This window comes from Mchenga conophoros, linkage group LG23 (assembly GCF_057382185.1).
Source record: "Mchenga conophoros isolate Kocher_MC1m ecotype Shallow Benthic linkage group LG23, M_conophoros_male_GT1.1, whole genome shotgun sequence".
Taxonomy (NCBI): domain Eukaryota; kingdom Metazoa; phylum Chordata; class Actinopteri; order Cichliformes; family Cichlidae; genus Mchenga; species Mchenga conophoros.
In genome coordinates this window covers 52,345,101-52,360,754 of record NC_140547.1, presented here as the reverse complement: position 1 = coordinate 52,360,754, position 15,654 = coordinate 52,345,101, and the positions used below count along the sequence as shown (strand labels likewise).

General features: G+C 41.4%; 1 protein-coding gene across 2 annotated transcripts in view; it reads right to left on the bottom strand.

The window, feature by feature from the left end:
• dmd (dystrophin) overlaps nt 1-15,654 on the bottom strand; it is a 296,432-nt gene that overhangs the window by 36,136 nt on the left and 244,642 nt on the right. The window lies entirely within an intron of this gene.

The following is a 15,654-nucleotide window of genomic DNA, read 5'->3' as shown; positions in this document are numbered from 1 at the left end:
AAATGCAGAGTTTGGTGTTTTATAACAATCTTACAATTCTAACAGAAAGCAGAGCTGTTGTAATAACATGGCTTAATGGCAGAACTTTAGCTTGTGGGGAACAAAAAAATGTTCCTTAAAGATGGAAGCTGAAGCAACTCTTAAAGGACGCTAGTTTAACACCTGATGTGAGTCGGTGGGAAGAGTTATGCAAGACCATTTAGATACATCTCTTACATGTTTTCTACGTTATATTATGAATAAAATGTTGGTTTCTGAGATTTGCAAATCATTTTTATTTATGTTTTATGGTTTTTTCTTTGCATTTATGCAGTGTACCAATCTTTTTGGTAATGGTATTGTACCTCTAATACTTAATTGAAGCATCTTAGAAGAGAGTAATTGAAGAACATGTAAAGACTGTGCTTCACCATTTTGCATGCACCCCATCTTCAGCATGTGCAAGCTGGCTGGCTTCAGTGTTGAACCAATCATCTAGACATCAGTCATTTTTTTTCTAATGTGGTTGTTAAGAATATATTTCAATAAATGTCTGACGCCAACTCTTTACGTCACTGTTGACAGATGAAGAGAATGGATGCATTTGATCCAACTGTTTCCCAAAACTGGGGATTTCCAGGAAATGTCAAGCATTACCTCACTCTGCATCTCTTAATGTTGGAATGAAATCCAGTAATTCGTCCACAATGACACAAGATGTGAGGTCATACACCACGTACACATACATGTGCAAAGAAATAATGCTATGAATTGCAGTAAGCAGGCAGTTGAATAACTTATTGCAGCAATGACAAGCATTTTCCATGTTTCTGCAAAGAGGCATGAGAGTCACTTCACACTCGTTTATGGCAACATCTTCCTCTGCCTATTGCTGAAAGTGAAAGCAAAAAAACTTTTTTATATATGTATATTTGTTGCTACCTTTAAAGTACGTCCAAATGTGTGAAATCCATATTTAAAACTACTGAAAATAAGGGAGAGCTGTTTGCAAAAGAGAACCACAAAGTGCAGGGATTCAGGTTATCCCTGCACTTACAGAAACTTTTGGTGTTTTTCAAAAATGCTAACTTGGTTTTATTAAAATAATAATAATAATAATAATTTTTAAAAATCTCAAATCACATTTCAGGCAGCATGGTGGCACGGTGGATAGCACTGTTGCCTCACAGCAAGAAGGTCCGAAGTTCAAGTCCGCCATCGGGTTCTTCCTCCCACAGGCCAAAGACATGCAGTTAGTGGGGTTTGGTTAAATGGCCCAGCCGTGAGTGGTTGTCTGTCTCTCTAGATTGGCCACCTATCCAGGGTGTAACCTGCCTCTCGCCCTAAGACAGCTGGGATAAGGATCCAGAGGAGGACGGATGGATTCAAAATTTTGCAATCTATAAAAATGATACGGCTGGCGTTACATAAACTTCAAGTCGGATAAATGATGATGGCGAGCAAACAATAACAAACAAAGTTTCTTTTTTGCCCCTTCTGTCTTTTAAGACAACATCACAGTCCACACTGGTGCACATTTACACTGCCAGTGCCAGTGCACTAAAACTGGTGCTCTGAACTGCAGTTACCTGATGCCACGAGGAATCCTGTGCTGTTTATTAACTCATAGTTTAAGTTTGACTTTGACGTGTTGACGTTTCAACTCATGACTAAACTGCTCAAGCATTCTCACAATACTGGACTTTTGAACCTTCCGCTACACATTGAAAAACAGTTATTCTATAGTCGGGTAAAAAACACTGGCTTGCTTTTGTCCTTTGCCTTTCTCTTTCCTCAGAAAGTAACATAAACATTAGTTCTATTACTGTTATGTTGCCCATCTGCATGCCCTTAATGGTTCCACTGGACTGAGTGATAATTAGAGTGCTTAAGAACATAAAATAAAGCACTATAGTAATGTTAATGTGAAAGATTGAATGTAGTAAAAAATGCTCAAAGTGAAAAGGCTTTGAGGAAAAGTCCCTTTAATTATTGGAGCTCGTATTAACCTATCACAGACAGACTGATCAATGCATGTTGTCTGATACTTTACAATCTGATAATTTAGAAATGGAGTCATGCTTACCTGTTGTTTGGTACATGCCACAATACAGTGACCTAAAGAATCTGTGCTTTGTTCATATCAGGCAGATCTGACTTTGTTTCCAACGCTCTGTTGCAGCACAAGCTGAGACACAAGTGTCATTTTCTCCTAGAAAGAAGAGGTTATCTAGGCTTAATACAAAGTCTGCACACAGTACGCCCCAAAGCCAATTCACCATGTGTGGCTTCTCATCCATAAACGGGACTAAGTCGATGAACACAAACACACAATAGGCACACACCTGCATTCACACTGTGGCCAAAAGTCTGCATCAGCATCCTCTGCTCTCATCTAAATGAAGTTGCATAGAGATCACTAAACTAATTGGAAGCTCTTGGTTGGCTGCATAGACAACAGTGCAGTGCATCGAAATCGCGGTAAAACTGCAGCAGTCAGTGTGCGAAAGAAAAAAATCCCGCACGGATCCAAACAGGAGCAGCCTCGCTGGCAAAGGCGGTGACTACGTCTGTGCGTGTGAAGGAATGCACAGCGATCCATTAGCCTGCTGCTTTTCAAGGCTCGCTCGCTTACACACACACACACACACACACAGAAATTGAAAAGAAAACACAGTCTTGTGAAGTTCAAACACATGCGGATAAATAAAAACAGCCCACGCCGATCCCAGCCTGGGGCTCTGAAGCTCCGTGTGTTCCCTTTTATTCCAATATGGCAGCAAGTGCCCAGAGGAAGAGCAGCCTGCAAAGGAAGGATTTAGATTTAGGAAATGCACGATTCAGCCAGCAAGAAGCGGCCGCCTGCACACCTGGGCTGGCTCCTCTGCAACCATCCCGAAAGACCAAAACCAGACCCGAAGAACAACGGTCGGTTCGCTCTTTAAGACAACATAACAGAGCCGATTTCCCGTCTTTTGTTGAAAAATATCGATCGCTTTATATTGCGTATGCTCTGTCATCACAAGAGCATACGCGGCGTTTTCTGCACGTCCAAATAATCCGATCATTATAGCGGGCAGTCGTTTGAAGCGCGTTTTATACGCCGGGAGAGAAGAGCACACAGTGAGGCAGCAGACCTATTTAAAACAAATCCTGCATGCAACCTCTCTGCCATTTAAAAATTGCGGAGTCTATGTTTGCGCATTTTCGGCAGTAAGGATGAAATAGTGTGCAGTGTGGGGGATGTCTCTCCCTCGGCCACACAGCCAGCGTTGAACAGGTTTACTGCATTACGACCAGCACGATTCCCATCATAATCAGACTACTTATCACCAGCAGAGACAGACCCCAGCCTTCAGCACTCACTTCCGAAGCTGTTCTCGCATCGCCGGCCTTTCCGAGCCTCTTCCGAGCGTGACAGAACGATCCGATTCCCGGGCAGAATAGAGGGGATGTGCCGGCCCCTTCCGCGGTCCGACCAAGCGTCCTATGCAACCGGAGGGAGACGTCCGAGATTACAGTGCGGAGCCTGTGTTTTCCCTTTGTAAGTGCTAGTTGTAGGCTGCAGAGGCTGACTGACCCAGCGAGACACAAGGATCAATGTCCCAACATACAACATGCACGACTTCCGCCTACTATTTCAAAATAAACGCTTGAAGCCAGAAAGATCCTGACATGCAAAAACACGCGAGAAAATCATGGGTGATCCTCCTACTTAGTTGCAGAATTTAGTTACACATTGCATCCATCTAAAGCTGAGTCCTATAAAAATCACACGAGTACTGCTTCAGATTCTTTTTAAAATAGCCTTTATTCACATTTTCACTTGATTTGACCCGAATCTTTGTGGATTCCCTTACTAATTATATAACTATCTATCCAGGAAGTTAACTAGCTCCCTGTAGAAGGCTTCATATCCCTGGCGTGTGCTCGTTTTGCTTGCTTACTATCATAAACAGCTTCAAAGATAGACAAAGCATCCAGGTCTGAAAACCAAAGCCAGTGGAGAACTTAAATGTGCATTCTTTCTAAAGGCGAGCAGGGGGTGAGCCTCTTGCTGACAAAACAACATCCTGCTGTTTTTAAATCTATGGGACAATGGCCCTCAGCTCCTTTGCTCTGTGACCTTAGCCGCTTTACTGATGGTATTATCAGACTTTATATCTAGTTTACATTGGATACAACATTAAGTTCATGAGCATTTGGTTTTTCTTTTGGATACAATTTGAAAATACCAAGAGGAAGATGGTGAAAAGGCTCAGTTTGAGGCTTTAAAGCAGGGCGTCTTTGCATGAGTCATAAGCTAACAGAAAGTGGAACGCCCTGGAAAAAATGAAATGATTGTACAGCATTTTCTGTCATATATCCTTAAAGTAAGCTGCCCAGAATATACAAACACAGGACATGCAAAAGTATCACCACAATAAGTGTAAGTAGAGGTCCTGACTGCAGAAACAAGTTATATGGGAGTTATGGTTCTGAGTTGGGATCCGTTAATACTATTGACAACACACAGAGAGGGACCTTAGAAATTGTACCAAAGCTGAGGCTTACGAAGATGCACAAGCATGAAATACTCCCAAAAACTTACAGTGGACGGCTTGATGGCAACAATGATCTGCACAGGTAGAATACTGAGCAGGCTAAAAGTTGGCTTAAATAAGGGAATGATACCAAAAAGAGGAAGAACCAACAGAAACCCAAGAAAACACATAAAGCACAGACTTATTGTAGTGGACAGTTTTCAAGGTTTTTAACAGTCAGCTGGTATAATTTGTATTCAAGTGCTATTTGATCAAAATCCTACCTTGTTTTGAGGATTTGGTCTGTATCAGTGTCATTCACTCACTGCCAAACAAGCTCTGCAGTACATCTCCAGAAACAGTTCATTACAAATAACCTGTTTCATTTTCTGTTAGAATCCGTGTTTGCTGGGACACCGGTGTAGCTCAGTGGGTGAGCCATGTGCCATATGGCCGGAGAGCAGCAGGCCCTTTGCTGCATGTCCTAACCTCTCTCTCTCCCAGCTTTCCTGTCTATGCCCTCTGTCTATTTATGCTGAACAAATAGTATTAAAAACATGTGTGCTTTGGGAGAGCCGTGTTTGTAAAGTGCTGCTCAGAGTTAATGTATGTGCAGATATGTACACACCCTCCTCGCTCTGTATGTGCTACAAAAATAAAATGAATGTTGAATTTAAAGTGAAGCTGTATGACAAGGTCTGTTACTACCCACGGTTCTGAGATTTGTCAGTTTGGAAAATATTTTTTAGGTGATCTTGCCCAGACGTTGGTGAAGTAAAGAATATTCCCACTATAGATTCTGGCTATTTATGGAACATATGCATACAATCTAATCTAAACCCAAACAACAGAAGTAATAAAAAGTTAGTCATGTTCACAGCTGTGGCTGTGATGGTAGTGTGCATGGTGACGTCTGCAACTGGACCCTTCTAGTGGATCATTTTTAGTTCTGTAATTGTGTCCATCTGTGTATGAATTTTGACACAGACTGTGTACAGACAGGTTTTCACCCACTGCAGATGCACCTGCATGGTTCTCAATGTGGATGACACTTATATTGGTTGAATGCTAATTTGTTGACAAGTGGGCCTAAATAGGTAAGGGAGAAAGAGCAGTGTTCGCCCCGAATGGGAGAACCATGAAAAAATACCAAAGATACCAAAATATAGTATAACAAACACAGAAACACCTGCAGTGGGCACTTTTCTGTGACTGGCTGATGGACCAACAACAGTAAAAGTGAGACTAAGGTGTCATTCAGTGGGGATTTTCTGTGTGAACGTCTAACCAAATACCACAACCTGAAATAAAACAAAACCAAGATGCATCCTGGGTTGTTGTTGTTGTTGTTTTTTTTAACAAAAACAGCTTTTCATCACATTTGAACTCATTCGAAGTCTTAGCCAGTGCAAGGTTGATGTAACAGACAACATGGGTGTGGAACTATCATCTTATTACATAAAAAGATGACATTTACTGGTGTAATCTTATATGAGAGTGAACAGCTTTCCCATATGGAAAAGATATATATAAATCTTATAAAGTTTGTATCTGTCTTGTGTGAAACTTGTATGAAAAGCATACAAGAGTGAAAACAGATATAAGACCCCTTGGAAAATTATATAAATGAAACTTGTATGTTTTGGATACTTACTAAAACAATGTATGAAAGTAATGAGAAAGTGGCCACTTTCATGAGTAAATCATATAAGTTTTTACTATTTCTTTTCCATATGGGTTCCCCCAAAGCCCTCAGCAAGTTTACACACCCTGGCTATTCATTGCTAAATAATGGGAATATGCACAGAAGTTACACAACTATGACAAATATAACAGGATTGAACTGGAAATCCTGACACCTTTATTTTGAAATTAAACTAATTTCCATCTAGTCCTGTGTGCTTCCAGAAAACTTAGCCTGGGCTGCTTGAATAGGTGGAGCTCAGGCTCCCCGCCTCTTCCACCCTTCCCCCATCCCACTGTTTCTCAAAGCAAAGGAGCCTAGACTCCATTAGAAGTTTTTCACCTCAATGATGAGAGCCAGAAATGGAGGAGGAGGGGTGCAGGATTGTAGTGGTGGTGTGTATGTGTGTATATCTGCAAATGCGTGTCAGGGTCATTTTTTGGGATTAGTGTTCAAGGACTGAGCCCCCAGGATGGTCCTTTTTACCCCTGTCTGAGTGGCCAGCACAAACACCAACCTCAATCCTATCCATCACCTAAGAGATGAAGGCCAGCGACAATGAGCCGTCAATTGCTGACTTTACTAATTCTCTTTGGCTGAAGATTCCTGTTTGTTCTTAATATTTAATCTTATGCTTAAGTTCAGTAAGGAAGATCTGTCAACCACCTGTCTATTCTTTACATCACTTGTTTGTTTTTTTATCTGTCAAACTTAGGCTGCATCCACACGTACCCGGGTATTTTTGAAAACGCAGATTTTTCTATGCGTTTGCGCCTTTCGTCCACACGTAAACGGCGTTTTTGGTCACTGAAAACGGAGATTTTTAAAAACGCCGGCCAGGGTGGATATTTTTGAAAACTCCATTTTTGCATTTACGTGTGGACGAGGAAAACGGAGAAAACGCAGCGTCAAAGGTGTGCGCATTTTTTGACGTCACACTGTGCGCCACGTTTCGGTGAAATGCATTTCTACAATGGGGGACTTAGACAAAATACTGTTACTGTTACTTGTACTCTCTGCAGTGTTTAAATGCTCACACATACACACACAGTTACTGTCCCTCCACACATACCACTCGGTTCTGCTTCTATGCGCCATCTTTGTTTACTATCGCTCACCGAGGCTTCTAGACTTCTGATTGGCCAGCATTTCTACATGCTTAGGAATATATCGCCACATGTTGCTTTGACATGTTCCTAGCAGCGTTTTCCTTCATTTTTGCGTTTACGTGTGGACGGGATTACTTTTTAAAACAAAAACGGAAAATCTCCGTTTTCAACAATACCCGTGTACGTGTGGACGTAGCCTTAATATTGACATCAATACTCTGGTCCAAACACTTTCTTATCCATGTTCTGCAAACCAGTCAGGCTCTGTTCTGCGTGCTTTAAATCTCAGTGCTCTCCTGTCATCCTACCTGTTAGACAGTCATTCATACAACCCTTACCCCCATTTCCATTTCTCCCCGGGCACTCAGAGGCCTCCGTCTTCATTTTCACCACAACTAGAATCTCGACTCTGTTCTGTTGGTTGTCCAACAGAGGAATTCACTCTCAGAGTGCAGGCATACTTCCCAAAGTTTCCAAAAATACAGTGGAAGCTAAGCCTTCAGCTTCTTGCCTCCTTCTGTGAAAGGCAGTTATTCCTATCTACTGTCAAGTGCTTACTCCTAGAGCATCACTGAATTAAGCTACGTCCACACTAATGCGTTTTGCATCGTCTTCTCTCCGTTTTGGCCTCCTGTCCACACTGAGACGACGTTTTTCCCCATGGAAAAATGCAGCGGTTTGAAAACGCTCTCGAAAACACACACATTTCAAAACGGAGCTGTCCCGTCGCAGTGTGGACACTCGAAAACGCAGACTTTCTAAAACAATGACGCATTTTAGTCATGTGATGCAGTCATGTGACCATTTAAACAAAGGTAGCGGAGGGCATTATACAGCAGTTGTTTTGATTGCTCTCAATTTTGACAGCCCTAAAAAGATTAACATCAGCCTGTACACGCTGCAGAGAGCTGTTCTTCACATTCTTTAACTCTCACTCGCTTTTGCTACTTTGTACTTTTGTGTTACTCGCAGCAACAGCTCCACCTCATTGTTAGTCCATTTAAAAAACTCGGTGCTTTTCCTCGACATTTTGCCGCGACGTTTCAATGAGCTGGAACGTAAATAAGCGGCAGACAGAAATGAGACATTGTGAGATGACAGTTGTTATGACGTAGAGCTAAATATATAAACAGAAAATGAACTGAATCTTCAACAGCGATAATGCTGTTATTATGAATGTTAGGTCAGTTTGACAGAGATCATGATGGTGTTCACTACACCTCAGGGTATTTGTGCTTATTGTTCTCCATCAAGACTTTGAACTAGAACTTTGTGTTGGCAATCTAACCTTGGGAGTTGAATTTCTGATATACAGTGTCTTGAATTTGGAGAAATAAGAAAAAACATTGAAGAAAAACACGATGATACAATTGGTAGAAGTCATTACCTGATGCGTTCTTAATGCTACACCTGCAGTGTAGTTTTTCCCTTTGCTTTGGAGGAATTCTGACCCACTCTTCAGAATTGTTTTTATTCAGAAAACATGGAGGGTTTTCAAGCATAAACAAACTGTTTAAGGTTATGTTTAAGGAATCTCAATCAGATGTAAGCCCATGTTTTGACTGGGTCACTTCAAAAGCTTAATTTTTTTGTTTCCATTCACCGGTGGTGTGTTTCAAATCCTTATGTTGCTGCATAATCCAAGCTTCAGGACACAAACGAATGGCATTGCATTCTTCTTTAGGATTTTCTGGTAGAGAGCAGATACAACAGAACCCCGACTTACCAAATTAATTCGTTCCCAAGGGTCTTTCATAAGTCGAAGCACCCATCGCGCGTTTTGAGTGACTGATAGGCTATAGGCTCATCGCTAACTGCAACAACAATACGTGGTTCAAGTGGAACAGCGAAGCGCAAGTATGAAAGCCAAGGGGTTGTCACATGATTTGGAAGGCATTGTGGGCATTGTAGGCTCAGCCAATCAGAGCCAGCGGATTTCGTTACTCGGGCATTTTGCCGTAACACGGGCAGAAATATTGCCGTTCAGCGCCTTCGTAACTTGAATTTTTCGTGAAACGGGGTATTCGTAAGTCGGGGTTCCACTGTATAATAGTTCCAATAATTATGGCCACCATGTTTGACTGTTGTTATGGTCTTTTCATATACTGCTGTGTTAGTTCGTCTGTCAGGTGTAAGGACACAAATCTTCCAGTTCAACTTTTTTCTCATCAGTCCACAGAATATTTTCCCAAAGGTCTTCGGCATCATCAAGATGTTTTTTGCCAAATGTCAATAAGCCTTTGTGTTCTTTTCAGTCAACAGGGGTTTACAATCGTCACTCTCCTAGAATGTCAGCTGACACATCAATTTTCTTATATTAAATAAAATCATAGACTTCCAGCTTAATGAACTTAGTGCCAGGTTTCATAATTCCTCATTTGGCCTGATAAAATCAGAAACCACTCTACTGGCGCTTACTATTAATAGAAATTTGACTGACATGGCGACTCGTCGATTTAACCTGAGAGAGTCTGAACGTTTGAGTGTCGAGTCTCGAGTGTTGGGAGAATAAGGAGTGCCAGCAGGTGCTCCTGTGGCACCATGAGGTGCTCCATGAGGTCCACCTCATGGACTCGCTTTGATGTTGTCACTTGAGAGAGATCTTACATCAGTTCTTGACTGTGAAGAAATTATTGACATGACTAAAAGCAGACCACACTGACGGAGGAGAAATGCAAATAAGGGCCTTTTGCCAAAAGTAATGATAGTAAGATTTAAGGATTGTTTTGTTTTATTAGTTGCTTTTCCCTTTGTGCATTGTGTTCGTGTTGTCTCTGTTGTTCTTTGTCTTTGTTAAGGTCAAGGGTCTGTTACCCGTGATTTTAAATGTTGTTGTTTTTAACTTTCTAGTTTTCTTTATGTAAATGTATGATTCTTGATTTTCTTTGTGTTTATATCCATGTGTTTGTCCCTTCCTGTTGTGTTCTGCTAGTTTTCTATATTACATTTTTTCCTAGTCTTCAGCCCTTTTATGTCAAGTCTCTGTCACTGATGTTCTCCTTCTTTATTTCCTGTCTAACTTTTGTGTGTTTAGTTTCACTGAACCCTCCTGTCTATGAGTTTCAGCTGTGTTTCCCAGGTGTTTCATCTCTGCCCCAGACACCCTTCTTTGTACTTCCAGTCTTCTTCTTGTTCTTTGTTTGGTCATCTGTTGTTTATCCTTGTTTTTGCTACTTTATTTGTACCTGTTCACGTCCATCATTAGCCTGTATCCCCAGCGTAAACTGTTTGTAGTTCCTGGCTTCTGGTGTTTCCCTTTTTACTTTGTTTCCCTTTTGGATTTAACTACGGGATTATTAATAAATGACTCCCTTTAAGTTCACCTGTGCCTGCCTCCATGCATCTGCTTTTGGTCCTTGACTTTACTTTTTCTTTTACTTTCAAGCACTCTATACTGTTGTTAGTGTATGTGTAGTCCATTTGAGTCTGCCCTGTATTTCTTAACCATTAACTTCGTTTTTCTGCCTCACTTCTGCTTTTATGAAGACCACCATGTGGTGTTGCTGTAATCACGAGTAATATGAATGCTCAACATGAGAAAAGTCAATGTCAGGGATTTGATTATACTGAACTTACATGGCTTTCTTTTGTTGTTCATGCGATGTTTGCACAAGAGATCTCATTGGAAAAAAATATCCTTTTATTAAATATTACCCTAATTATTAAATATTACCCTAGTTATTAAATATTACCCTAATTATTAAATATTATCCTAATTATTAAATATTATCCATTGAAAGGAGAAAAATCTAGAAAATAATAGATAAGATGGATAACTTAATGATGACAGTTATCATTTAAATATAACCATATTTAATAAGGATCTCAGTGGAGAGTGTGGTGGCGTGGTGATTAGCACTGTGGATTAAAATATCTAGCCAGTGCCTTTCTCTGTGGAGCTTGTGTGTTTGTGTGGGTTCTCACTGGGTACTCTGGCTTCCTCCCAAAACCCAAAGGCATCCAGTCAGTGGGCTAGGCTACTATAAACTGCCCATAGGTCATAATGGTTGTCTGTCTCTCTGTGTTAGCCCTGCGTCAGGTGTTCCTCGCCTCTTGCCCCTTTCCTCAGGGTTATTCTGATTCTGATGGTAGTTGGAAAAGGCTCCAGCCCCCCTGCTGGTGAAGGGACTTGATGGATCTCAGTGGTTAAGTGAATGGATAGACTATATTGGTCTTGACAATAGACAGCAAAAATAACAATGATGTATCCAGTATTACTTTGTTCATTTTTATGAACAGGTGTACCTGCTTGCAAATTATAGCAGTAATACTGAAAACATTAACGTCTATAATTAACAACCCAAATCAGAATCATGACACTGTGCCTGCTTTGCTCTGGATTCTTAAACCACTAACTCAGTTTTTCGTTTACTTCCCGTTCAGTAAAGATGACCAGGTGATGTTACCGTAATCAGGAATAATATAAATGCTTCATATAGGTAAAGTAAATAAATGATGCCATGTTAAAAAGCACGAAGGTCCTGAGTTCAATTCCATCAACTGGCTGGGTCCTTTCTGTTTGAATTTGTACGTTCTTCTCGTGTTTGTGTGGGTACTCAAGGAAGAAGGTATGCAGGAGGAAGCCAGAGTACCCGTCTTCCACCAGTCCAAAGTCATGCAGTTAGTGGGGTTAGGTTAACTGTTTATGCTACTTGGTTATTCACAGAGGAGGCCTACAGCAGAGGGGTCCGGGCCCTCTACAAGCAGGCTAGAAACACGCTAACCAAGGAGATCAGGGTAACTAAAGCCGCTTTTCCGTTAGTCCCTACGCGACTCAACTTGTTTTCCATCACAACGCCTGATGTGCGTGGGGTTGTCACAGCAATGTGGCTGAGCGTCCCATGAAGGAATTACTGCGCAACATGAACGCCACAACAAAGGTGGACGTCGAGAGAACACACCTGCTGATGGGTCTGTGTCTTTTTGTCAGACTCAGGACAATGATGTTCTTTTTTTGCAGCTGTTTCTCTCGTTGCTGGGTTTTAAAAATGCCGGGTTTGATTTTCGTGAAGGAGACGCTCTCATGGCTCAGCGAGTGATGCCACTGATTAGCCAATCGGTGGCATGCAGTCTGTTGACATCACATTTTCAGATCACTGGGAACCCGAGCTGAGTAGGTACTAACAGGTACTGTCTCCTAATGGAAAACCCTGAAAAGCATGGCAAGCGACCGGATTAGGCACTAAAGCTAAAAGCTAAAAAGCAGCTTCTCAGCCGATGACCCTGCATCAGCTTGCACCAGTGACAGGAGTCCATTGCTCCACCAGCTGGCTGATGGCCTTAAAACCTTCTACTGCAGATTTGAAAGACAACCACTCACACCTCCCACCTGCTCACCCTCACATCCACACACAAAGATGCTCACTCTCACCTCACACCTATACAAAAAGACTACTTGCACCCCCACCCCATCCCATCTGACCCCTACCTGTGCTAAAGATCCGTGAGGATGTTTAGTCTGCTTATCCAGAGACAGAACACCGGGAAGGCTCTGGGATTTAACAGTGTGTCCCGTCATTCCTGAAAGTCTGCACAGACCCACTGGCCTCCATCTTCAACCAGATCTTTTATGTCGCATTGTTTCACAAGTGGCAACAGTAAACAGGATCACATTTGACTGTATTACAGTCAAATGAAATTTGAACTCCCATTTTTACTGCCTTAGTTGACGAGAGATAAGCATCTGATGTTTTGTCTCCAGATGCACAACATTCTAGTGATGATGACTTTGAAAAACGGTCTTTTAATAGTTCGTCTGTCCCCAAACTTATTCCCTCAGCCAACGCTAAGTGACTAAATATGAGATTTGGATCTGCCAAAGGCACAATGAGAAAGATCTCCTGAAACCTGGAACAGAGTTTTTGTCACGGTCCTGGGTCTCCTGACCCAGCGTTTTTAGTTATTTGTGATTTTTGTATTATTGTACTTGTGTGAGTTATTCGATGGTTTCTAGTTTCGATCCCTTGCCCTTCATGTTTCTGTGTCCCCTCTGTTCTGTGTAAGTCTGTGTCTGCATGTTTGAGTTCCCCTCTGTGTCTTTCAGTTCTTAGAGTCCTCTGCCTTATGGTTTATGTCTCTATGTTTCTTAGTTGCTGTCTCCACTGTGTCAAGTTCGCGTCTCTGTGTGATCCTTCCTGTTTTACTTTGAAGGTCCGTGTCTTATGTGAATGTGTCCTGCTTTGCTTGTCTCGTCAGTCCTGATTTCTCCCAGGTGTCCCCTCCTTCTGTGTCTCATTCCCCTCGTTACTCCCCAGTGTATTTAAACCCTGTGTTTCTCTGAGTCAGTGTCGTGTCGTCTGCTTGCCTGTCGATCCTGCCTATCAGTTCTACTTAAAGTCGCGCTACAATCAGCTGATTTCAGTTAGTGGTGGATAATGGTGCAGTTTGCAGCATGTCTATGAATATTACTTTTGTTTTATTAAACAAAAGGACGAGAGTAACATGTGTAAAGTGCATCCAGGACCGAAACAACTTAATTAATGCTGCTAACACAACTTCAGCTATTTGCAAGCATCTGCTCGGACAGCATGCTAGCACTAAGCTAGCCAAGAACCCAGAGTGTTGATGAAGCTGAGTGACTGCCAACCTCAGGCCAGCAGCCAGACCCCGAACTTCAACACTTCAACAAACTGATGAGCAGTCAGGCTGCAGCTTGTACCTGTTCCTGCAGTAGAATCACTGTGGCTATCACTAAAGTGTCTTTGTGCTGGATTTCATCTTTGCTTTGTGCTGAAAACTAAGAGAAAGATAATATGTGTGCACTCATTAGGATATGGATTTATGCTTGTGTATGGACAGTAGCCTAAAGGTTTATACTGTTGCTGGTAATTATGAGACAATGTATTTCAGGTCATTTTATGGAGAAACTTCAAAGTAATGCAAGTAGTGTAATGAATTACTTTCTCCTGGGAGTAATACATTACTTCTAAGAAAACTGATTTGTGAATATGTGTAATATATTTACATAATAATAATTACCCCAAGACAGATCACAACAAAGAGAGGAAATGCCTCCGACAAACAAACATTTTACCACACAGCATGAAAGTAATTTGCCCAAATATAATGCTACGGTGGTGACTCCCAATGTGGAGTCAGTGAGTTGATGTGTATATGTTTTTATGCAAGTGTTTCTGCTTTTTCTCGTCTAAAGAGTCAGAACTTTGTTTCAAATTTGGACGTACAGTTGAGTGGATGGAAAAGTGCAGACAAATGAAGAATTGCATTAAAAGCAGCAAACGACTGAACGTATCCTGAGTGGATGAATCTTTGACCAGCAATACCAGGCAAGCCCACAGTTATGGACCAAACAATGTGCCACGATGTAACAATCCACCTTGAACTATTAAAAATTGGGAAACAATACTTTGAGTGTATCTCGCGTCCTTGGCTTGCCTCTGCTGAAAAAGAAATATTACAGTGTAAGAAATTGACATGCAACAGTGTTTGTGATTATTGGTTGTGTGTTTGACTGTGGGAGTAGGTTGTGTGGGTAAGCTGCGAACAAACTGCCTCCTTTTGTGATTAATAAAGTTGATCTGAATCTGAAAAGGACCAACTTTGGGTCATTCCATCTAAAATCATTTAAAAAATATTCCTGTACGTCTTTCTCCAACTTGCTTTACTTTTATGGTCCAAAGGTCCAAGTTATTTTAGCATACAGTAATAAAATTTAAATTAGAAAAGACAATTCTTAGCAATTTCTGAATGACATATAATACTGCAAAATAATGCATGCAGAATACTTTTTAACCCTTACATGCACAAGTGACTGGGTACACTCTTCCAGAACAGAACAATCGCTACATCTAATGACATCCATACACTGGATTTACCACACCAACTTCTGACTTCATGATCTTTGTTTCTCTTTGGTTGGGCTTGTCTGCTTTTCCTGTGGCTTTTTGTTGGGAGCAACTTTCCAGTTGAGTTCTCATGTGTGGTGTGAGTTGTGCATTAGTGATTCTGCTCTTGAATTCAGGGTGCTAAGCTATGAAAAGGTGAAGGGTAGCAATGTTAAGTATGTCATACCACAGCACCATTGACCACCTCTTTGTTTTTAAACTTACATATGTAGGTGCTAACCATGTGGTCCATGTGTCTACACCTCCTTTGGTCTTGTTGTAGAATGTGACCAATTCTGTTTTTATTTCTACCATACCACAACAGCAAGATGCTTCTCCATGAAACACTGTGCAAGAGGCATTTAACTAGCCAACAGATATCTCCAAAAGTTCTGTTCATCTGGACGGAGCGTCTTCACTTGCCTGGATGATTGGGCATGCATTAAGACGTGGCCAATAGACAGACATTTTTCATGTATTTTTCACAAATTACAGATTTTGATTCATTTTGATGG